Raw genomic sequence first — 25325 nt, 5'->3', positions numbered from 1 at the left:
AAAGTGCTGAGATTACAGGCATGAGCCACCGCGCCTGGCCCTGTGAGCTATTTTGGAGAATTTTCTGCCTTATGAGTCTTGCCACTACCCCATTCCCCAGGTTAGAAGCCCGGAAGCATGATTCTGCAGCCTCCATTGCAGCTAAGGAATGGTCATGTGACCTAGGCTAGGTCATGTGACTGAGGCTCCACTACTCCAACATAACTCATGTGAAACTTTAGAACTAAACATGAGCCAGGCATGGTGGTGCAACCTGTAATCCCATTGCTTTGGGAAGCACAGGCGAGAGGATCACTGGAGCCCAGAAGTTCAAGGCTGCAGTGAGCTATGATCACGCTACTGCACCCTAGCCTGGGCAACACAGTAAGACCCTGGTCTCTTTTTTGTTTTTTTCTGAGATGGAGTCTCGCTCTGTCGCCCAGGCTGGAGTGCAGTGGCTTGATCTCGGCTCACTGCAAGCTCCGCCTCCTAGGTTCACGCCATTCTCCTGCCTCAGCCTCCCAAGTAGCTGGGACTACAGGTGCCTGCCACCACGCCCGGCTAATTTTTTGTATTTTTAGTAGAGACAAGGTTTCACCCTGTTAACCAGGATGGTCTCGATCTCCTGACCTCATGATCCACCTGTCTTGGCCTCCCAAAGTGCTGGGATTACAGGCGTAAGCCACCATGCCCGGCCCCAGACCCTGGTCTCTTAAAAAGAAAAAAGAAAGAAAGAAAGAAAAAGGCCAGGAGCGGTGGCTCATGCCCGTAATCCTAGCACTTTGGGAGGCCAATGCAGGCGGATCACGAGGTCAAGATATCAAGACCATCCTGGCCAACGTGGTGAAACCCTGTCTCTACTAAAAATACAAAAATTAGCCAGGCCTTTTGCATGTGCCTGTAGAACCAGCTACTCATGAGGCTGAGGCAGGAGAATCACTTGAACCTGGAAGGCGGAGGTTGCAGTGAGCCAAGATTGTGCCACTGCACTCCAGCCTGGGGACAGAGTGAGACTCCATCTCAAAAAAAAAAAAAAAAAAAAAAGAATTAAATAAACAACATGAGAAAGCAGGCTGTATGTGGAGTCCATCCATCTGCTGGTGAGGATGACCACAGCAACGTCCAGCTTTGGGGGCTGGCAATAGCTGTGAGGTTGAGTTCCAGATACACATGTGGCATTGGTGCTGGTGACAGTGGTGGATGCAGTGGTTTTGGTCCCTGGCATCAGTGCACGTGGGCTCAGTGCCCTGCACTTGGAAGGCTGGTTTCCTCATCATTTCAGTTGTGCAATGTGGTCTGGGCACTGTTCCTGGGAGCCCAGGGCCCTAGTGGTTCTAAGAGTTCCTCAGTGCCCAATAATAAATGCTTTTTTGGCCAAGTGCGGTGACTCATGCCTATAATCCCAGCACTTTGGGAGGCTGAGGCAGGAGAAGTGCTTGAGGCCAGGAGTTTGAGACCAGCCTGGGCAACATAGTGAGACCCTCTTTCTACAAAAAATGGAAGAGAATAGGTGGGCATGGTGGTGTGTGCCTATAGTCACAGCTACGCTGGAGGCAGAAGCGGCAGGATGGCTTGAGCCCAGGAATCTGAGGCAGACATGGGCTATGATTGCACCACTGCATGCCAGCCTAGGTGGTAGAGACCCTGCCTCAAATAAATAAATGCCTGTAAGCCCAGCACTTTGGGAAGCCAAGGTGGGCAGATCACCTGAGCTAAGGAGTTCGAGACCACACTGGGCAACATGGTGAAACCCCGTCTCTACTAAAATACAAAAAATTAGCCAGGCATTGTGGCAGGCACCTGTAATCCCAGCTACTTGGGAGGCTGAGGCAGGAGAATCACTTGAGCCCCGGAAGCAGAGGTTGCAGTGAGCCAAGATCACATCATGGCAATCCAGCTTGGGTTACAGAGTGAGACTGCATCTCAAATAAATACATTTTTTTTGAAAAGTGCCTTTTCTGTGCTAACTAGTTAGAGTATGTGCTGATGTGTGTAACTATGAAACTTAACTGATACAGGAGGCAAAAGTAAGGGAAGAAAGGTATAATCTAGAATAAATTGTAGGTATTATCTAGACTGACTTTAGGCCAGGTGCAGTGGCTCACAACTGTAATCGCAGCACTGGGGAGACCAAAACGGGCAGACAGCTTGAACCCAGGAACCCAGGAATTTGAGACCAGCCTGGGCAACATGGTGAGACCCCATCTCTACAAAAAATACAAAAATTAGCCAGGTGTGGTGGCAAATGCCGTTAGTCCCAGCTACTCAGGTGGCTGAGGGGGAAGGATTATTTGAGTCCAGGAAGCAGAGGTTGCAGTGAGCCGTGATTGCACCACTGCACTCCAGCCTGGGCAAGAGTAAGACCCTATCTCAAAAAAGTTAAATAAAATGAAGTGTGATCCACATGGGCCAGCAGCACCTGGGGGCTTGTTAGAGCCGCTTAATGTCAGTCTCATTCCAGTCCTGCTGAATCCACATTGGCAGTTTTGTTTGTTTGTTTTTTATGACGGAGTCTTGCTCTGTCACCAGGCTGGAGTGCAGTGGCGCCATCTCAGCTCACTGCAACCTCTGCCTCCTGGGTTCAAGCAATTCCCCTGCCTCAGCTTCCCAAGTAGCTGGGATTACGGGCACGTGCCACCACACCCGGCTAATTGTTTGTATTTTAGTAGAGACGGGTTTTTACCATGTTGGCCAAGATGGTCTCAATCTCCTGACCCTGTGATCCACCCGCCTAGGCCTCCCAAAGTGCTGGGATTACAGGTGTGAGCCACCGCGCCCAGCCCACATGCGCATTTTAACGAGATCTCCAGGCAATTTGTAAACACAGATCAAGAAGCAGTGACTGCAGTGACTGCCAGACCCAGCTGCACTTTGAAACCATTTGGGGACCATTTAGGAAAATATGGATGTCCATTTACATCCTCCATGACATCAGTTGATTCAGGTAAGAATCATCAGTGGAGACCAAAACCACAGGGCAAAAGGATGTAGGAGAGCAGGTTATTCCTACAACTCAAAGCTTTTCCTCATGGACCAGTTATTGATTACAAAGAGGGAAAAATTACCTGCACAGCAGATAACTGTGGCAGATGCCACATAAACAAGTGACAAGCTTAGCACAAATAGTGGGACAAAGTGACAAGAGGAACCTCCCACTGTGATGCCATGAGAGGATCACAACGTCATCCGTGTAGAATTTCTGCCCAAAATGATGACCTTGAATCTAGTAATGATGGGGAAAAAAACAGACAAATCCAAATTGAGAGTTAATCTGTAAAACAGATGCCTGGACTCTTGAAAAACGTCAGGTTTTTTTTTTTTTTTTTGAGACGGAGTCTCGCTCTGTTGCCCAGGCTGGAGCACAGTGGTGCCATCTCGGCTCACTGTAAACTCCACCTCCCAGGTTCATGCCATTCTCCTGCCTCAGCCTCCAAGTAGCTGAGACTACAGGTGCCTGCCACCACACCTGGCTAATTTTTAATATTTTTGATAGAGACAGGGTTTCACTGTGTTAGCCAGGATGGTCTCAATCTCCTGACCTCATGATCCGCCCGCCTCGGCCTCCCAAAGTGCTGGGATTACAGGCGTGAGCCACCGCGCCCGGCCTCTTTTTTTTTTTTTTTTTTTTAACTGAGTCTTGCTCTGTCACCCAGGCTAGAGTGCAGTGGCGTGATCTCGGCTCACTGCAACCTCCACTTCCCGGGTTCAAGCGATTCTCCGGCCTCAGCTTCCTGAGTAGCTGGGTTTACAGGCACCCGCCACCATGCCTGGCTAATTTTATATTTTTAGTAGAGATGAGGTTTCACCATGTTGGCCAGGCTGATCTCAAACTCCTGACCTCAGGTGATCTGCCCGCCTCTGCCTCCTAAAGTGCTGGAATCACAGGCTTGAGCCACTGCACCTGGCCCAAAAATGTCAGTTTCTTGAGGATCAAAAACGACTGGGTGCCAGTGCCATGACATGTGCCTGTGTCCTAGATACTCAGAAGGTTGATGTGGGAGAATCTCTTGAGCCCAGGAGTAAAAGTCCAGCCTAGACAACATAGTAAGACCCCATCTCTGTATAACAAAATAAATAAAATAAAATAAAATAAATAATATTAAACATTTTTTTTGAGACAGCATCTCACTCTGTTGCCCAAGCTGGAGCTGGAGTGCAGTGGTATGGTCACAGCTCTCTGCAGCATCAAACTACTGGATTCAACTAATATTCCTGCCTCAGCTTCCCGTAGCTGAAACTATAGGCATGAGCCACCATGCCCAACATTTTGTTGTTGTTGTTGTTTACTATTATTACTTTTTTGTCAAGACAAAGCCTCACTGTGTTGCCCAGGCTGGTCTTGAACTCCTGGCCTCAACTGGTCCTCTCGCCTCGGCCTCCCCAAAGCACTGGGATTACAGGCAAGAGTCACTGCTTCTGGATAAAAATCATTTTTAAAAAAGACTGCACAACTGCTCTAGATTAAAAGCAACTGACTCAACAGTGAAACCCTGTCTCTATAAAAAATACAAAAATTAGCTGGGCATGGTTGTGCCCACCTGTAGCCCCAGCTACTTGGGAGGCTAAGGAGGGAGGATCACTTGAGCCTAGGAGGCGGAGGTTGCAGTGAGCTATGATTGTATACACTGCACTCCAGCCTGGGCAAAAGAGTGAGACTCTGTCTCAAAAAAAAATTGAAATAAAATTAAAAGTGTGATCTAGATTAAAGATAACTGACTCAACTTTACACATTATGTGATGTTTACGTAGTGCATTGGGGGCAAAGGCTCTGAAGGACATTTTCAGAACAATTTTGGAGAAATTTGAATAGTAGTTAATAGAATTATATTAATGTTCAGTGCTCTGGGTGTGGTTAACTGTGATGTGGTTTATGTAGAAGGATACACCTGCTCTTAGAGTTACATGCTTGTATTAGTCTGTTCTCATGCTGCTAATAAAGACATACCCAAGACTGGATAATTTATAAAGGAAAGAGGTTTAATGGACTCACAGCTCCACATGGCCGGGGAGACCTCACAATCACGGCAGAAGGCAAAGGAGGAGCAAAGGCCCGTTTTATATGGCGGTAGGCAAGAGAGTGTGTGCAGGGGACTCCCCTTTATAAAACCATCAGATCTCATGAGACTTATTCACTCGCAGGAGAATGACACGGGAAAAACCCACACCCATGACTCAATTATCTCCACCTGGCCCCGCCCTTGACACATGGGGATTATTACAATTCAGGATGAGATTTGGGTGGGGATGCAGCCAAACCATATCATTGCCGAAGTATATAAGGACAAGTGTCATATCTATAATTTATTTTAAATGGTTTAGAAGAAAAAAAAAAGATCCAAAGAGAGAAATAAAATAAAGGTGGCAATAGGCCAAATGCTAATTTGGCTGATGAAGGATCAACAGACGTTTTCTGTAAAGAGCCATATTGTAAATTATTTAGGCTTTGCAGCCTATGAAGTCTCTGCCAAAATACTCCATGTTGCTGTTGTAGCATGAAAGCAGCCATAAACAACATATAGACCAATAAGCATGGGCCAGGCGTGGTGACCCATGCCTGTAATCCCAGCACTTTGGCAGGCCAAGGCAGGAGGACTGCTTGAGCCCGGGAGTTGGAGACCAGCCCTGGCAACATAGCAAGACCCCGTCACTACAAATTTTGTTTTGTAATTAGCTGGGCATGGTGGTGCACACCTGTAGTTCCAGCTATTTGGGAGACTGAGATGAGGGGATTGCTTGAGCCCAGGAGTTCAAGGCTGCAGTGAGCTGTGTTAGCACCACTGCACTCCAGCCTGGGCAACAGAGCAAGACCCTGTCTCAAAACAAAAAAGCATGACTGTGTTTCAATAAAACTTGATTTATGAACAATGAAATTTTAATTTCTTTTTCTTTCTTTTTTTTTTTTTTTTGAGATGGAGTCTCACTCTGTTGTCCAGGCTGGTGTGCAGTGGCACGATCTTGGCTCACGGTAACTTCCGCCTCCCAGGTTCAAGCAATTCTCCTACCTCCGCCTCCCGAGTAGCTGGGATTAAAGTCACATGCCAGCATGCCCAGCGAATTTTTTTATTGTTGAGAAAGCCTGGGTTTCACCATGTTGGTCAGGCTGGTCTCAAACTCCTGACATCAAGTGATCCACCCACCTCAGCCTCCCAAAGTGCTGGGACTACAGTGTGAACCATTGTGTCCAAAGTTATGATTTCTTATCATTTTTATGTGTCTTGAAATATTTTCTTCTGTTAATTCCTGCATCCATAAGCGTGAATTTTATTTCACTAAGATTAGTAAACAGCCATTTCAAAACTTTGCTTCTCTGAAAGTATATACACCAAAATGTTATCAATGATGACTCCTTCAGGATCAGGAGGGAGAAGATGAAGAGGAATTTTACGTGTTTTTTGTTTTTGTTTTCCTGAGACAAGGCCTCACTCTGTCACCCAGGCTAGAGTGCACTGGTGCAATCACAGCTCACTGCAGCCTCAACCTCCAGGGTTCAAGTGATCCTCCCAGCTCAGCCTCCCATATAGCTGAGACTACCGGCATGCATCACTATGCGCTGCTTTTCTAAAAATTATGTTTTGTAGAGATGCGGTCTCACTATGTTGCTCAGGCTGGTCTCCAACTCCTGGGCTCAAGCGATCCTCCCACCTCGGCCTCCCAAAGTGCTGGGATTACAGGCATGAGCTACCACACCCAGCCAGAACTTCATGTTTTACTTTATATACATCCGTATTGTTTAAATGTTCACAAGAATGCATAGGCTGGGTGCAGTTGTTCAGGTCTGTAATCCCAACACTTTGGGAGGCTGAGGGGGGTGGATTGTTTTGAGCTCAGGAGTTCGAGACCAGCCTGGGCAACAGGGCAAAACTCCATCTCTATAAAGAATACAAAAATTAGCTGGGCGTGGTGGTGCAAGTCTGTGGTCCCAGCAACTCCGGAGGTTGAGGTGGGAGGATCACTTGAGCCTGGGAGGTGGAGGTTGCAGTAAGCCGTGATGGCACCACTGCACACCAGCCTGGGCAACAGAGTGAGACCCCATTCCCAAAAATAAATGAATGAATGAATGTCACAAGATGGCTTTGGTTTGAGGAGGTGGTGTATTTTTTGTTTTCTTTTCATTAAGGTGCTTCTTAGATTAGTCAGTTTTTGCTGCAGTAACAAACAACCCCAATATTCCAGTGGCTTACAACAACAGACATTTGTTCCTCATATTACATGAGGGCTGAGAGTGGGCTGGACATCGGCCCGAGGCATTTTCTCACTCTGGGACCCGAAAGAAGGCCGAAAGAAGAAACCTATCGAGAACCTACTGGTCTCATAGCAGAAGGCAGAATCACTAGAGACCAAGCCAATCCATGCAACTGCTTCTGCTCACATGTAATATAAAACATGCATTTCAAAGGCCAAAACAAGTGACGTGGCTGAGCCTCACAATAGAAGGCGTAGTTAGGATGGTTTGTAAAATCATTGTAGATGGGAGGGAATGAGTAATTGTAAGGCAATGATATATTTTACTACACTTCTATTGAATTTTTTCTGTTCTTTTTTTTTTCTCTGAGATGGAGTCGCACTCTGACACCAGGCTGAAGTACGGTGATGTGACTTCAGCTCACTGCAACCTCTGCTTCCTAGGTTCATACTATTCTCCTGCCTCAGCCTCCCAGGCGGCTGAGATTACAGGCATGGGCCACCATGCCCAGCTAATTTTTAAATTTTTAGCAGAGATGGGGTTTCACCATGTTGGCCAGGCTAGTCTTGAACTCCCGACCTCAGGTGATCTGCCCACCTTGGGCTCTCAAAGTGCTGGGATTACAGGCGTGAGCCACTGCACCCAGCCACCTCTATTGAATTCAGTTGATCTATTTTGAAGAAATTTTTTTTGGTTATTATTTTCCCGTTGACAGATTTTTCTTTTCTTTTTTCTTTTTTTTTTTTTCTTCAGAAACAGGGTCTCTCTCGGTCACCCAGGCTGGAGTCCAGTGGTCCCATCATGGCTCACTGCAGCCTCAAACTCCTGGGTTCAAGCGATCCTTGCACCTCAGCCTCCCATGTAGCTGGGACTACAGGCACTCACCACCAGTGAGCTATGACTGCACCACTGCACTCCATCTTAGGTGCAGAGCAGAACCCTGTCTCTTAAAAAAAAATAAGTGGCCAGGCACTGTGGCTCACGCCTGTAATCCTAGCACTTTGGGAGGGTGAGGCGAGCGAACTCCTGAGGTCAGGAATTCGAGACCAGTCTGGCCAACATGGCGAAACCCCGTCTCTACTAAAAATACAAAAAAAAAAAAAAAAAAAAAATTAGCGGGGCATGGTATCATGTGCCTGTAATCCCAGCTACTCGGGAGGCTGAAGCAGGAGAATCACTTGAACCCGGGAGGCAGAGGTTGCAGTGAGCTGAGATCACGCCATTGCACTCCATCCCGGGCAACAAGAGTGAAACTCCATCTCAGAAAATAAAATAAAATAAAAAATAAATAGGTCGAGCGTGGTGGCTCATGCCTGTAATCCCAGCACTTTGGGAGGCTGAGGTGGGTGTATCACAAGGTCAGGAGATCGACTCCATCCTGGCTAACACGGTGAAACATGTTTCTACTAAAAAATACAAAAAATTAGCCAGGTGTGCTGGTGTGTGCCTATAGTCCCAGCCACACGGGAGGCTGAGGCAGGAGAATGACATGAACTCAGGAGGCAGAGCTTGCAGTGAGCCAAGCTTGTGCCACTGCACTCCAGCCTGGGCAACAGAGTGAGACTCCATCTCAAAAAAATATAAATAAATAAATGGCCGGGCGCGGTGGCTCACGCCTGTAATCCCAGCACTTTGGGAGGCTGAGGTGGGTGGATCACAAGGTAAGGAGATCGAGACCATCCTGGACAACATGGTGAAACCCCGTCTCTACTAAAATACAAAAAAATTAGCCGGGCATGCTGGTGGGAGCCTGTAATCCCAGCTACTCAGGAGGCTGAGGCAGGAGAATCCCTTGAACTTGGGACACGGAGGTATAAATACATATATATATATGTATATATACACACACATATGACAAAGCATTTAAAGAAGAAACAAAGAGAGGGCTGGAATCTGACTGAATGAGTCATCACCGCAAATGAGGAGCTGGGCCAGGTGACCCCAGCTGATAGGATGCAGAGGCTGAACACCCAGGGAGTAGAGGTGGGTATGGTCCTGCAGGGCCTGTTGGAAATGCCAGGCTGTAGCTGGACAGATAAATGTCCACCACGAAGCTTGATCCTGGAGGATCCCTGCAACCAAGGCCCGCTCCCAGCCTGGCGCATCCCCAGCTCTGGGCCAATCTACCAATCTCGGGCCACTGTCCAGACCTGGCGAACAAGCCTCCAGCATCAGAGATCTGCAGACACACGCTCAGGCTCTGCTGCCCTGGTCCTGTGTGATCGTGGCTCACGGGGGCTTGTTCTTGGCTCCAGTCCTGACTGCAGTCCCCTCCTGTGACCTCGCCTGCATCGGTGACTTATGCATCTCCCAGCATTCAGACCCTGGCTGTCTTCTGGTTTCCCTGGCTCAGCACACCCTGCCCTGGCCCTGACTCCTTGGTGTCCCTATGACTCAAGACTCTGGCTCCCTGCCCCAGGACCCCACCCTGCCCATGTTCTGGTCCTCCCAGCTAAGGCTACACAAGGGGGAAAAATAGCATTTAACCCAGAACCCACCAGGTTCCTGGGACCCTCTGCCCCTGCCCTGTGCAAGGACAACATGGGTCTTCTGGCTCTGTGAACCCAGCCTCTGACCCAGCCATGCACGCAGGACACGGCAGACATGTAATTAATGGCCCACAAAGCTTCTAACAGAGGCTCATTGTGAGTAGCTTGTGCCCTAGGGGGAGTGAAGGGAAGACTGACTCTTGGCTGCAAGCCATACTCAGCATATCACAGCCTCCAGCCCTAAAGTCTACTTGCTCCATCCTCCTCCTTGGTCAGGGGTGTTTGGGAACCACGAGGAAGGAGCTTTAGAAACAGGCTTGCTCAATAGAGCTGATACTCGGGCGTTTCGAGTTCTCAGCAAACACTCGCTTCCCAAGACCTAGCACGTGATCTCCAGCTCTAGAGCAGACAGGTCTAGGTCGACCTCCATCTCTTTTTTTTTGAGACACAGTCTCGCCCTGTCTCTTAGGCTGGAGTGCAGTGGCATGATCTATGGTCACTGCAACCTCCTCCTCCCAGGTTCAAGGGATGCTCTTGCCTCAGCCTCCTGAGTATCTGGGACTACAGATGTGCCCGACCATGCCCGACCAATTTTTGTAATTTTTGGTAGAGACAGGGTTTTGCCGTGTTGGCCAGGCTGGTCTCGAACTCCTGACCTCAGTTGATCCCCGACCTCGACCTCCCAAAGTATTGGGATTACAGGCATGAGCCTCTACGCCTGGCCCTGAAAATTTTTTTTGTAGAGCTGGGGACTCACTTTGTTAGCTAGCCTGGTATCGAATTCCTGGCCTCAAGTGATCCTCCTGCCTCACCCACCCAAAGTGCTGTGATTACAGGTGTGAGCCACTGCGCCCAGCTGTCTACCTCCACCTCCAGTGTTTGCTCCCTGGGAGTGCCTGGGCCATTGTTTCAATCTGCACCTTCGGTTTCCTCCTCTATGACACAGGCACAAGGCACGCAGAGCCCTTAGTGCAGCACCTGGAATGTGGTTGGTGTTCAAAAATAGTAGCTATTGGTTGAGGCAAGAACAATCACTAGATCCTAAGAGTAGTGAGTAAAAATGTAGTAAGAGAATATTTCTCTCAAATATTTCCCCATAAAATGCTTGTTAATTAAAAACGGGGGCGGGGTGTGGTGGCTCACGCCTGTAATCCCAACACTTTGGGAGGCTGAGGTGGGAGGATTGCTTGAGGCCAGGATTTTGAGACCAGCCCAAGCAACATAGTGAGAACCCATCTCTACAAAAAATAAAAATTTAGCAGCCAGATGCAGTGGCTCATGCCTGTAATCCTAGCAATTTGGGAGGCTGAGGCAGGTGGATTAACCTGAGGTCAGGAATTTGAGACCAGCTTGGCGAACGCGGCAAAACCCCGTCTCTACTAAAAGTACAAAAATTAGCTGGGCATGGTGGTGCGTGCCTGTAATCCCAGCTACTTGGGAGGCTGAGGCAGGAGAATTGCTTGAGCCCAGGAGGCAGAGGTTGCAGTGAGCCGAGATCAGGCCACTGTACTCCAGCCTGGGCGACAAGAGTGAAACTCTGTCTCAAAAAAAAAAAAAAAAAAAAAAAGCTGGGTGTGATGGTGCACACCTGTAGTCCCAGCTACCTGGGAGGGAGGATTGCTTGAGCCCAGGAGATAGAGGCTGCAGTGAGCTATGATGGCACCACTGCATTTCAGCCTGGGTGACAAAGTGAGACCCCGTCTCACAAAAATTAAAAAAGGGGAGGGAGAACTAATGAAAGAACACCATCAAAAGAGTAAAAATACAACCCTCAGATTGGAAATAAATATTTGCAATTCACATATATGATAAAGATTAATATCCAGAATACATTAAGTATTCCTGTGACTAAAAAACACAACAAAACATCAATTCAAAAATCGCCAGGCATGGTGGCTCACACTTGTAATCCCAGCACTTTGGGAGGCCTGGCAGGTGAATCACCTGAGGTCAGGAGTTCGAGGCCAGCCTGGCCAACATGGTGAAAACCCCATCTCTACTAAAAATACAAAAAATTAGCTGGGCATGGTGGCAGGCGCCTGTAATCCAAGCTACTTGGGAGGCTGAGGCAAGAGAATCACTTGAACCCGGGAGGCGGAGGTTTCAGTGAGCTGAAGTATTGCCATTGCACTCCAGTCATTGCACTCCAGCCTGGGCTACAAGAGCGAAATTCCATGTCGAAAAAAAAAAAAAAAAGGCAAGGTTTGGGGCACATGTTCTCAGGATCCCCTGAGGGCTGTGTCACAGGTCATGGTCACTAAAAAATTAAATTAAAATTTTAAAAAACAGGCAAGGGACTTGAGTAGGCATTTTTCCAAAGAAGATATATATATATATGTTGAAATGTACATGAAAAGATACTCAATATCATGAATCATTAGGGAAACGCAGATCAAAAACACAAAACCACAATGATATCCCCTTTCACACCCATTTGGATGGCTGATATGAAAAACAAATTTAAAAAAGAAAATGAAAAATAACAAGGGTTGGCAAGAACGTGGAGAAATGAGAATCACATTGTGCATTGCGGGTAAGAATATAAAATGGTGCAGCTGCTGTGTAAACAGTTTGGCAATTCCTCAAAAAGATAAACACACAATTACTAAGCAATTCAGTCATTCCATTCCTAGATACATACTCAGAAGATGTGAAAGCAGGGACTCAGATACTTGCATGCCAGTGTCCACAGCAGCATTATTTGTAATAGCTAAAAGTTCGAAGCAAGCCAAATGCACATCAGCAGTTGAATGGATAAAGAAAATGCAGGATACACACACAATAGACTCTTATTCAGCCTTAAAAAGTTATGAAATTGGCCGGGCGTGGTGGCTCACACTTGTAATCCCAATACTTTGGGAGGCCGAGACAGGTGGATCGCTTGAGGCCAGGAGTTCGAGACCAGCCTGGCCAACACAGTGAAACCCTGTCTCTACTAAAAATACAATAAATTAGCCAGGCATTGGGGTACATGCCTGTAGTCCCAGCTACTCAGGAGGCTGAAGTGGGAGGATCAACTGAACCAGGCAAGTCGAGGCTGCAGTGAGCTGTGATGGCAACACTGCACTCCAGCCTGGGCAACAAGAATAAGACCCAGTCTCAAAAAAAGAAAAGCCAATTCATTACCTTGAAAATAGGCAAAAAATGGGAAAGAATCAAACATTCATCTTGCCTGCTCTATACAAACTATATTTTGTAGCATAAGTCACAAAGACACATTATTTCCCTCATGAGGAAAGATCACAATACGAACTATAGTGTTGCCAAAGGGGTCAGGCGTGAATCTGACTGAGCTTACAGATCCAGCTGCTGAAATTCAGGAAAAACATAAGACAACAAGTTGAAATGTGCCATAAGTAAGCCATCAGTAAAATCCAGGACTGTGTGAAATTCTACAGGTCAAACTTCTTGGGCTCTTCATCATGAAACTGTAAGAATAAAAAGGGATGAGTCTGAGGCAGAAGTATTGCTTGAGGCCAGGGGTTCAAGACCAGCCTGGGCAACATAGCAAGATACTGTCTCTATGAAAAAATAGTAAAATAAAATAAAGTAAAAAGAAAGGAATTGAGGGTGATCCTCTAGATAAAGAGTTTTTTTTGTTTGTTTGTTTTGGAGACAGAGTCTCACTCAGTTGCCCAGGCTGGAGTGCAGTGGCACAATCTCCACTCACTGCATGCTCTGCCGCCTGGGTTCATGCCATTCTCCTGCCTCAGCCTCCTGAGTAGCTGGGACTACAGGCACCCACACCATCTCCGGCTAATTTTTATTTTTTGTATTTTTAGTAGATACGGGGTTTCACCGTGTTGGCCAGGATGGTCTTGATCTCCTGACTTCGTGATCCGCCCATCTCATCCTCCCAAAGTGCTGGGATTACAGGGGTGAGCCACCAGGCCCTCTTTTCTTTTTCTTTTTCTTTCTTTCTTTTTTTTTTTTTTGAGACAGAGTCTTGCTCTGCCACCTAGGCTGGAGGGCAATGACCCGATCTCAGCTCACTGCAACCTCCACTTCCCAGGTTCAAGTGATTCTCCCGCTTCAGCCTCCTGAGTAACTGGGATTACAGGCACCTGCCCAGGTAATTTTTGTATTTTTGTAGAGACGGAGTTTCTCCATGTTGGCCAGGCTGGTCTCAAAACTCCTGACCTCAAGTGATCCACCTGCCTCAGCCTCCCAAAGTTCTGGGATTACAGGAGTGAGCCACTGCACCTAGCCAAAGAGTCTTAAAAGACATGTTAAAGTCAACAAAAGTGCAAGAGAAAACTATCATGGTAAGGGATAGTAATAAAACTGTAAAGAAACCCAAAGAAGTGGTTTCTTTGAAGTCAGGATTGTGCGTACTTTAAGCAAGAGGAAGGTCATTGTATTTGAGACAGGACAAAGGGGAGGTTTCTGTAGGGGCTGGAAAAGAGTTCTTTTTTTTATTTTTTATTTTATTTTTTTCTTGTTTGGAGATACAGTTTGCCCAGGCTGGAATGCAGTGGCACCATCATAGCTCACTGCAGCCTCAAACTCCTGGGCTCAAGCGATCCTCCCACCTCAGCCTCCCAAGTAGCTGGAACTACAGCTGCATGCCACCATACCCAGCTAATTATTGAGTTTTTTTTTTTTTTTTCTTTTTTTTTTGTAGAGGCAGTGTCTTGCTATGTTGCTTAGGCTGGTCTCGAATTCCTGGCCTCAAGCAGTCCTCCCACCTCAGCCTCCCAAAGTGCTGGGATTTTAGGTATAGGCCACCACAGCCAGTCTACTTCTTGTCCTTGAGTGGTAGTTACAATTACAAGCTCTCCTGAAAATTCATAAAACTATGATTTATCGTTAACACATTTTCTTTATAACTCTCTCTTTAGGCCGGGTGCAGGGGCTCATGCCTGTAATCCTAACACTGACACAGGAGCCCAGGAGTTCAAGGTTGCAAATGAGCTATGATAGAGCCACTGCACTCTAGCTGGAGGTGACAGAGTGAGACCCTATATCTAAATAATAATAATAATAATAATAATGATAATAATATAGTAATAATAATAATTCTCTCCTTTTGTTCATGGTTTTTTTTGTTTGTGTTTTGTTTTTATGAGATGGAGCCTTGCTCTATTGCCCAGGCTGGAGTGCAGTGGGGGTATCTCGGCTCACTGCAACCTCTACCTCCCAGGTTCAAGCGATTATCCTGCCTCAGCCTCCCAAGTAGCTGGGATTACAGGTACCTGCAACAATGCCCAGCTAATTTTTGTATTTTTAGTAGAGACAGAGTTTTGCCATGTTGGCCAGGCTGGTCTCGAACTCCTGACCTCAGGTGGTCTGCCCGCCTCGGCCTCCCAAAGTGCTGGGATTACAGGTGTGAGCCACCACAGCCCGGCCAGTTCACGTGTTTTGTGTTGTTGTTGTTGTTGTTGTTTTTGGTTTTGTTTTGTTTTTTTTTTTGTATCTGTGTCTTATCATACAATTGAAAAATTAAGGTTATTTCAAAACCAAATCCTCTAATTTTTTTCCCAGGAAGTCCTTCGTGGACATAAAACTGAAGTAAATGGATTGGATAGAACTGGACTCAAGAGTGACTCCTGGATTTACATCACAGGGCAAGGCGAGAATCACAAAAACATCACAAGTCCATGCATAGCTTATAACAAATAACCAACAAACTCCTCCAATGTATCGCAAGGATAGAATACTTTGTAAGATGATCGGGAATGGCTTTCCAGAGAAAGCAGGGTAGGAACCAAAGCGTTTTCGTTGTTGTTGTTGTTGAGATGGAGCCTCAATCTGTCATCCAGGCTGGAGTGCAGTGGCACAATCTCAGCTCACTGCAACCTCTGCCTCCCAGGTTCAAGTGATTCTCCTGCCTCAGCCTCCTAAGTAGCTAGGATTACAGGCACCTGCCCAGGTAATTTTTGTAATTCTGTAGAGACAGGGTTTCACCATGTTGCTCAGCCTGGCCTCAAGCTCCTGATCTCAAGTGATCCACTTGCCTCCACCTCTCATGGTGCTGGACTTGAGCCACCACGCCCAGCCAGGAGCCAAATCTTGAGTTAGGATTTGGATACTTGAAACAGGCATGCTGTACAAGCAGATGGCACTGTATACACAAAAGCACAGAGAAAACACAAAATATCTTCGCGCAATGTTCTTTCCTCCTCTGGTTAACTTCTGCTTACCCTTCATGTCCAAACATTACTTGCTCAGAGAACTTTTCCTGTGTCTCCCAGAAAATGTCAGGTTCTTAGCGCACTCTCCTTTGTAACTCTTGCCACAGTTGTAATTCAATGATGAATTGTGATCTTGGTCATTTAGCATCTCCTCCCCCAGAAGTCAGGGGCCCTGGTTGTCTGAGTCATATCATGTCTCCATTGCCTAGTCCTAAATAAGCCTTGCACTGCCTAGTCCTAAACCTTGCGTCATAGACACTCAATAAAAATGGATGAAAATGTATGTGTGAACCCATTCAGCTGGAATAGAGGGTTCTGCAAGATAATTTATTTTCTTTTTTCTTTCTTTTTTTTTTTTTTGACAAGGAGTCGTGCTTTGCCGCCCAGGCTGGAGTGCAGTGGTGCCATCTCGGCTCACTACAAGCTCCGCCTCCTGGGTTCCCACCATTCTCCTGCCTCAGCCTCCCGAGTAGCTGGGACTACAGGCACCCGCCACCATGCCGGGCTAATTTTTTTTTTTTTTGTATTTTTAGTAGAGATGGCGGTTTCACCGTGTTAGCCAGGATGGTCTCGATCTCCTGACCTTGTGATCCACCCATCTCAGCCTCCCAAAGTGCTGGGATTATGGGCATGAGCCACCACGCCCGGCCGAGAATTTTTTTCTTAAGACAGGGTCTCACTCTGTCATTCAGGGTGGGTTGCAGCAGTACAATCACGGCTCACTGCAGCCTGGACCTCCCGAGCTCAAACAATTCTCCCACCTGAGCTTCCTGAGTAGCTGGGACTACAGACGTGTGCCACCATGCCAGATAATTTAAAGTTTTGTGTGTGTGTGTGTGTGTGTTGGAATCACGCTCTGTCACCCAGGCTGGAGTGCAATAGCACAATCTCAGCTCACTGCAACCTCCCCCTCCCAGTTCAACTGATTCTCCTGCTTCAGCCTCCCCAGTAGCTGGGACTACAGGTGTGCACCACCATGCCTGGCTACTTTCTGTATTTTTAGTAGCAATGGGGTTTTGCCGTGCTAGTCTTGAACTCCTGACTTCAGGTGATCCACCCATCTCGGCCTCCCAAAGTGCTGGGATTACAGGCATGAGTCACTGCGCCTGGTCTAAAGAATTTTTTTTATAGAGATGGGGAATCACTTTGTTGCCTAGCCTGGTCTCGAATTCCTGACCTCAAGTGATCCTCTGGCTTCAGGCACCAAAAGTGCTGGGATTACAGGCGTGAGCCACTGCACTCAGTCACGAAAGAGACTTAAAGTTGGAAATGTTATTGGAAGTCAAATGGTGAATGACCTAGAAGGTTAGAGTTAAATGCTTAGTTGTTTTCTTTTTTTTGTTTTCTCACCATGAAAAATGTATTGTCTCACAGTCCAAAAGCTAGAGGTAATGACAGGGTTTTTTTTTTTTTTGAGACAGGGTCTCACTCTGTCACCCAGGCTGGAGTGTAGTGGTCCAATCTCGGCTCACTGCAACCCCCACCTCCTGGGCTCAAGCAATCCTCCCACCTCAGCCTCCTGAGTAGCTGGGACTACAGTTGCACATCACCATGCACAGCTAAGTTTTGGATTTTTTTTTTTTATAGAGATGGGGTTTTGCCACGTTGCCCAAGCTGTTCTCAAACTCCTGAGCTCAGGTCTCCTACCTGCCTCGCCTCCCAAAGTGCTGGGATCACAGGTGGGGAGCCAGGTTTGTTCCTTCTGAGAGCTCTGTTCCAGACCCCTCTCCTTGGTTTGCAGTTGGCTGTCTTCCCATGTGTCTCTTCACATCATCTCTCTATGTGTGTCTCTGTGTCCAAATTTCCCCTTTTTATAAGGACAACAGTCATATTGGACTATGGCTCACCCAAATGACCTAATTTCAACTTGATTATCACTGTAAAAAACCGTCTCCAAATAAGGTCACATCTGAGATACTAAGGGTGAGGTTTCCAACATACCTGTTTTGCTGATGGACAGGTGCAGTGGCTTATGCCTGTAATCCCAGCACTTTGGGGGGCCAAGGTGGGAGGATCACTTGAGGCCTGGAGTTCGAGACCAGCATGGCCAACATGGCAAAACCCGTCTCTACTAAAAATACAAAAATTAGCCGGGCATGGTAGTGCACACCTGTAGTCTCAGCTATCGGGAGGCTGAGGCACAAGAGTTGTTTGAACCTGGGAGGTGGAGGTTGTGGTGAGCTGAGATCACACCACTACATTCCAGCCTGGGCAACAGAGTGACTCTGTCTCAAAACAAAACAAAACAAAACAAAACAAAACAAGATAAAACAGAGATATCTAAATTATCTTTGTATTTCACATGCCTTAAACCATTTTTATTTAATTTTTTTTTTTTTTTTTTAAATGAGACGAACTCTTGCTTTTGTTGCCCAGGCTGGAGTGCAGTGGCAGTCTTGGCTCACTGCAAACTCCGCCTCCTGGGTTCAAGTAATTCTTGTGCCTCAGCCTCCCAAGTAACTGGGATTGCAGGCGCCCGCCACCAGGCCTGGCTAATTTTTGTATTTTTAGTAGAGACAGGGTTTCGCCATGTTGGCCAGGCTGGTCTTGAACTCCTGACTTCAGGTGATCCACCCACCTCGGTCTCCCAAAGTGCTAGGATTACAGGCGTGAGCCATCGCGCCTGGCCTGATGGGTTTTTGTTTGTTTGTTTGTTTGTTTTTAATTTTTGAGACAGGGTCTCTCTCTGTTGCCTACGCTGGAGTGCAGTGGTGCCAACACAGCTCACTGCAGTCTTGACTTCCTGCGCTCAAGCAGTTCTCCTGCCTCAGCCTCCTGAGTAGCTGAGACTACAGGCACATGCCAACATAACCAGCTTTTATTTATTTATTTATTTATTTATTTATTTATTTATGTATTTATTTTGAGACAGAGTCTGCTCTGTCGCCCAGGCTGGAGTGCAGTGGCGCAATCTCTGCTCACTGTAAGCTTCGCCTCCCAGGTTCACGCCATTCTCCTGCCTCAGCCTCCCTAGTAGCTGGGACTATAGGCACCCGCCACCATGCCAGGCTAATTTTTTTGTGTTTTTAGTAGAGATGGGGTTTCACTGTGTTAGCCAGGATGGTCTCGATCTCCTGACCTCATGATCCACCCGCCTCAGCCTCCCAAAGTGCTGGGATTACAGGTGTGAGCCATCGCGCCTGGCCTATTTATTTTTATTTTTTATTTTTTTATTTTTGTAGAGATGAAGTCTGACTATGTTTCCCAGGCTGGTCTGGAACTCCTGGCTTCAAGTAATCCTCCCACCTTGGCCTCCCAAAGTGCTGGGATCATAGGCGTGAGCCACCACACCCTGCCTTAACGGTTTTTAAGTGTACAGTCCAGTGACATTAAATATATTTAAAATGTTGTAAACCATCACTACCATCCATCTCCATAACTCTTTTCATCTTGTAAAACAAAAAACATACACCTATTAAACAATAACTTCTAATCCCCTCTTCACCCACCCCCTGGAGACCGCTATTTTACCTTCTCTCTATGATTTTGACTATGCTAAGTACCTTGTATAAGTGGAATCATACAGTATTTTTTGTGTGTAACTGGCTTATTTCATCTAGCATAATATCACTAAGGGTCATCCATATCGTAATGTCTGGAAATTTTTTTGTTTTTTAAGGCTGAATAATATTCATTGTATGTATATGCCACATTTGGCTTATCCATTTATTCATTGATGAATACTGATTGTTTCCATATCGTGTGTGTGTGTGGTTTTTTTTTGGAGACAGAGTCTCACTCTGTTGCCCAGGCTGGAGAGCAGTGATGTGATCTCCATTCACTGCAGCCGCCACCTCCTGGGTTCAGGTGATTGTCCTGCCTCAGCTCCCCGAGTAGCTAGGATTACAGGCATGTGCCACCATGCTGGGCTAATTTTTGTTGTTGTTGTTGTTGTTTTGGTAGAGACAGGATTTCACCATGTTGGCCAGGCTGGTCTTGAAATCCTGATCTCAAGTAATCCACCCGCTTTGGCCTCCCAAAGTGCTGGGATGACTGGTGTGAGCCACTGCGCCCAGACTGTTTCCATTTTTTGCTACCATGAATAAGACTGCTGTGAACATGGGTGTACAAATATTTTTTCAAGACCTTGCTTTCAATTATTTTGTGTATACAGTCATCCCTCAGTATCCACAGGGGATTGGTTCTAGGATACACTGAGGATACCATAATCCACAGATGCTCAAGTCATTTATTTAAAATGAGGTGGTATTTGCATATAATCTATGCATATCCTCTTGTATACTTTATTTTATTTATTTATTTGTGAGATGGAGTCTCGCTCTGTCACCCAGGGTGGAGTGCAGTGGCGCTATCTTGGCTCACTGCAAGCTCCGCCTCCCGGGTTCACGCCATTCTCCTGCCTCAGCCTCCCGAATAGCTGGGACTACAGGCGCCCACCACCACACCTGGCTAATTTTTTGTATTTTTCGTAGAGATGGGGTTTCACCATGTTAGCCAGGATGGTCTCGATCTCCTGACCTCGTGATCCGCTTGCCTCAGCCTCCCAAAGTGCTGGGATTACAGGCGTGAGCTACTGCGCCTGGCCCTCTTATATACGTTAAATCATCTCTAGATTACTTGTAATACCCAATACAATGTAAATGTCGTGTAAATAGTTGTTATACTGTATTGTTTAGGGAATAATGATAGAAGAAAAGGTATGTACATCTTCAGAACAGACACAATCATCATAGGCCTAACTACAATGTCTATGTGTAGTTGGTTGAATCAACATGCAGAACCCATGGATACAGGCCGGGCACGGTGGCTCACACCTGTAATCCCAGCACTTTGGGAGGCCAAAGTGGGTGATCACCTGAGCTCAGGAGTCGAGACAGCCTGTCCAACATGTGAAACCCTTTCTCTACTAAAAATACGAAAATCAGCTGGGCATGGTGGTGCACTTCTGTAATCCTAGCTACTTAGGAGGCTGAGGCACAAGAATTTCTTTCTTTTTTTTTTTTTTGAGAAGGAGTCTTGCTCTGTCCCCCACGCTGGAGTGCAGTGGTGCAATCTCAGCTCACTGCAAGCTCCGCCTCCCAGGTTCACGCCATTCTCCTGCCTCAGCCTCCCAAGTAGCTGGGACTACAGGTGCCCGCCACCACACCTGGCTAATTTTTTGTACTTTTAGTAGAGACGGGGTTTCACCGTGTTAGCCAGGATGGTCTGGATCTCCTGACCTCATGATCCGCCCGCCTCAGCCTCCCGAAGTGCTGGGATTACGGGCGTGAGCCACCGTGCTCGGCCGAGGCACAAGAATTACTTGAACCCGGGAGGCAGAGGTTGCAGTGAGCTGAGATGGTGCAACTGCACTCTAGCCTGGACAACAGAGACTCCATCTCAACAAAACAAAACAAAACAAAACAAAACAAAACAAAACAAAAAAACATGGATACAGAGGGCCAGCTATATACAAAGATATGGAATTGCTACATTGTATAATTCTATTTTTAATTTTTTGAGGAATTGCCACACTGTTTTCCATAGTAGCTGCACCATTTTAAATTGCCAGCAACAGTGCACAAGAGTTCCACTTTCTCCATATCCTTTCCAACACTTGTGATTTCTGGAATCTTAGTTACTTTATTTTTAATAGTAACTAAAGGACACTTTTACATGTATAGAATTCTCAGTTGACAGGTTTCCCCCCACCCACCCAGCATGCTACATCTATCACCGCACCCTCTTCTGGACTCCACAGTTTCTGCTGAGAAATCAATGACAATCTTATTGAGAAATCCTTGTACACGACAAGCAACATTTTTTGCTTTTTTTTTTTTTTTTTGAGACAGAGTCTCACTCTGTTGCCCATGCTGGAGTGCAGTGGTGCAGTCTCTGCTCACTGCAATCTCCATCTCCTGGGTTCAAGCGATTATCCTGCCTCAGCCTCCCAAGTAGCTAGGATTACAGGTGCTCGCCACCACACTTGGCTAATTTTTTGTATTTTTAGTAGAGACGGGGTTTTGCCATGTTGGCCTGGCTGGTCTAGAACTCCTGATCTCTGGTGATCCACATCCCTTGACCTCCGAAAGTGCTGGGATTACAGGTGTGAGCAACTGTACCCAGCTAACTTTTTTTTTTTTTTTTGGCTGCTGCTTTCAAGATTTTTTGTCACTTGTCAGTTTGATGATAATGTGTCTTGGTGTGGATCTCTTTTTGGTTAATTCTATTGGAGTTCATTGAGGTGCTTTGATTTGTAGTTTCATGTCTTTCTCCAATTTGGGGTAGTTTTTGACCATTTTTGCAAATAATCTCTGTCCCTCCCTCTTTCTCTTCTCCTTTGCTGAACTGCATAATGTGTATCTTGGTCCTCTTGATGGTGTCCCCTAGTCCCTTTGGATGCAGTCACCTTTGTTTTCTCTTTTCTTTTTTTTTTTCTTTTGAGACAGAGTCTTGCTCTGTCGCCCAGGCTGGAGTGCAGTGCCACGATCTCAGCTCACTGCAGCCTCTGCCTTCTGGGTTCGAGCGATTCTCTTGCCTCAGCCTCCAGAGTGGCTGGTATTACAGGCGCCTGCCACCACGCCCAGCTAATTTTTGTATTTTTAGTAGAGATGGGGTTTCACCATGTTGGCCAGGTCTCGAACTGCTGACCTCAGGTGATCTTCCAGCCTCAGTCTCCCAAAGAGCTGGTGTTACAGGTGTGAGCCTGTAACATGCCTGGCCTGTTTGTTCTTTTCTGTTTGCTCCTCAGACGAAGTAATTTCAAATGTACTTTCTTCAAGTTTGTTAATTCTCTCTTCTGCCTGCTTGATCCTTCCATTGACTCTACTGAATTTTTCAGTTTATTGTATTTTTCATCTCTAGAATTTTTGTTTTGGTCCTTTTTATAATTTCTATCTCTTTATTGATATTCTCATTTTATACATATATAATTTTGCTGATTTCCTTTACTTCTTTGTCCATGTTTTTCTTTAACTATTCAAGCATATTTAAGATGGTTTTGTTTTAAGCTCTTTGTCTAGTAAGTCTGGTACCTGTGTCTCTTCAGGAATAATTTCTTTATTTTCTTTTTTTGAGATGGAGTCTCGCTCTGTTACTCAGGCTGGATGGAGTGCAGTGGTGCGATCTCAACTCACTGCAATCTCCGCCTCCCAGGTTCAAGTGATTCTCCTGCCTCAGCTTCTTGAGTAGCTGGGATTACAGGTGCCCACCACGATGCCCAGCTCATTTTTGTATTTTTAGTAGAGATGGGGTTTCACCATGTTGGCCAGGCTGGTCTCAAAACTCCTGACCTCAAGTGATTTGCCCGCCTCGGCCTCCCAAAGTGTTGGGATTACAGACATGAGCCAGTGCGCCCGGCCTCTCCAGATATAATTTCTGCCACTTCATTTTCTTCCTTGAAATAGTCCATGTTACCTTGTTTTTTTAAATATGCTTTGTGATTTTTGTTGTTGTTGGAAAGTAGGCGTTTGAAAAGGCAGCCACTTTTTTGCATATTGGGTCTGTGCCAAGGAAACTCCTTTACTAATTAGCAGGACATTTTTTGTGTCTTGGGATCCACCTGAGGAGAAAGCGAAATGTCTTGGTCCATTTTGTACTGCTATTATAGAATATTACAGACTGGGTACTTTATAGAGAACAGAAATGTATTTCTCACAGTTCTGGAGACTTTAAAGTCCAAGAGGAAGGTGCCCGCATCTGGTGTGATAAGGGCTTTCTTGCTGTGTCCTCACATGGCAGAAGGCAGAGGGTACAAAGGGATGAAATGTATGTCCTCACATGGCAGCAAGCCCTTTATACAGTGGTATTAATCCATTAAAGAGGGCAGAGCCCTCATGACCTCCCATTAGGCCCCACCTCCCAATCCTATGGTAATGGGGATTACATTTCAACATAAATTTTTGGAGGAGAGAAAAACATTCAAACCATAGCACTCTCCCCTAGCTCCCCGAAATCCGTATCCTTCTCACATCCAAAATACCTTCATTAAATTCCATCCCAATAATCCCAAGAAGTCTTAACTTTTTTCAGCATCACCCTTAAAAGTCTAAACTTCAAAGTCTTATCTAAATCATGCCGGGTGAGGTGGCTCATGCCTGTAACTTTGGGAGCATTTTGGGAGGCTGAGGCGGGCAGATCATTTGAGGTCAGGAGTTTGAGAAAACCTTGCCAACATGGAGAAAACCCATCTCTACTAAAAATACAAAAATTAGCTGGATGTGGTGGTGCATGCTACTCCTAGCTACTTGGGAGACTAAGGGAAGGGAATTGCTTGAACCCAGGAGGTGGAGGTTGCAGTAGTGAGCTGAGATCACACCAGTGCACTCCAGCCTGGGCAACAGAGCAAGACTCCACCTTAAAAAACAAAACAAGGCTGGGTGTGGTGGCTCACACCTGTAATCCCAGCACTTTGGGAGGCCGAGGCGGGTGGATCATGAGGTCCGGAAATCGAGACCATCCTGGCTAACATGGTAAAACCCCACCTCTACTAAAAAAAATACAAAAACTTAGCCGGGTGTGGTGGCAGGCGCCTGTAGTCCCAGCTACTCGGGAGGCTGAGGCAGGAGAATGGCGGGAACCCAGGAGGCAGAGCTTGCAGTGAGCCCAGATCGCGCCACTGCACTCTAGCCTGGGAGACTGAGCAAGACTCTGTCTCAAACAAAACAAAACAAAACAAAACAAAAACCTTGTCTGGGAAATCTGCTGCTCCCCTTGTTTTCTTTTTCTTCTTTTTTTTTTTAGATGGAGTCTCACTTTGTCACCCTGGCTGGAGTGCAGTGGTGTGATCTCAGCTCACTGCAACCTCCATCTCCTACGTTCAAGTCATTCTCATGCCTCAGCCTCCTGAGTAGCTGGGACTACAGGCTACACCACTGCACCCGGCTAATTTTGGTATTTTTGAAGAGACAGGGTTTCACTATGCTAACCAGGCTGGTCTTGAACTCCTGACCTCAGGTGAGCCACCTGCCTCATCCTCCAAGTGCTGGAATTACAGGCGTGAGCCACCACACCCGGCCCCAGACAAGGCTTTTATTTTGGGGCTAGTGCCCCAGTACAAGGATGCTCCAGCTGACTCTCTGAAAAAAGTCAGTAGTTTTTTTATTAGGCAAAGTGTGGGAACTGGCATCAGGGGTAAGGTTTGCAGGCTGAGCTGGTAGCACATGATGGGCAAGGCATGCAAGCCAAGCATGTCTGGTTGCAATCTTGGGTAAGGGCCATTTGGTGGTCTGGCCAGCGACAAAAGGGCTGTAAATCAATTACTCAGCATTTCTTTCTGAGGTGGAACTCTCCGCAGCCTTGGTTTGATATTTAGATCTTCTAAGGCCAGTTCCTGGAATTTTTTTTTTTTTTTTTTTTTTTGAGACAGAGTCCCACTCTGTCCCCTAGGCTGGAGAGCAGTGGCACGATCTTGGCTCACTGCAACCTCCACTTCCTGAATTCAAGCAATTCTCGTGACTCAGCCTCCAGAGTAGCTGGGACTACAAACGCGTGCCACCACGCTCAGCTAATTTTTTGTATTTTTAGTAGAGACAGGATTTTGCCACGTTGCCCAGGCTGGTCTCGAACTCCTGAGCTCAGATGACAGGTGATCCACCCACC

This window comes from Theropithecus gelada, chromosome 3, assembly GCF_003255815.1.
Source record: "Theropithecus gelada isolate Dixy chromosome 3, Tgel_1.0, whole genome shotgun sequence".
Lineage (NCBI taxonomy): Eukaryota > Metazoa > Chordata > Mammalia > Primates > Cercopithecidae > Theropithecus > Theropithecus gelada.
This window is presented reverse-complemented; position numbering follows the sequence as displayed.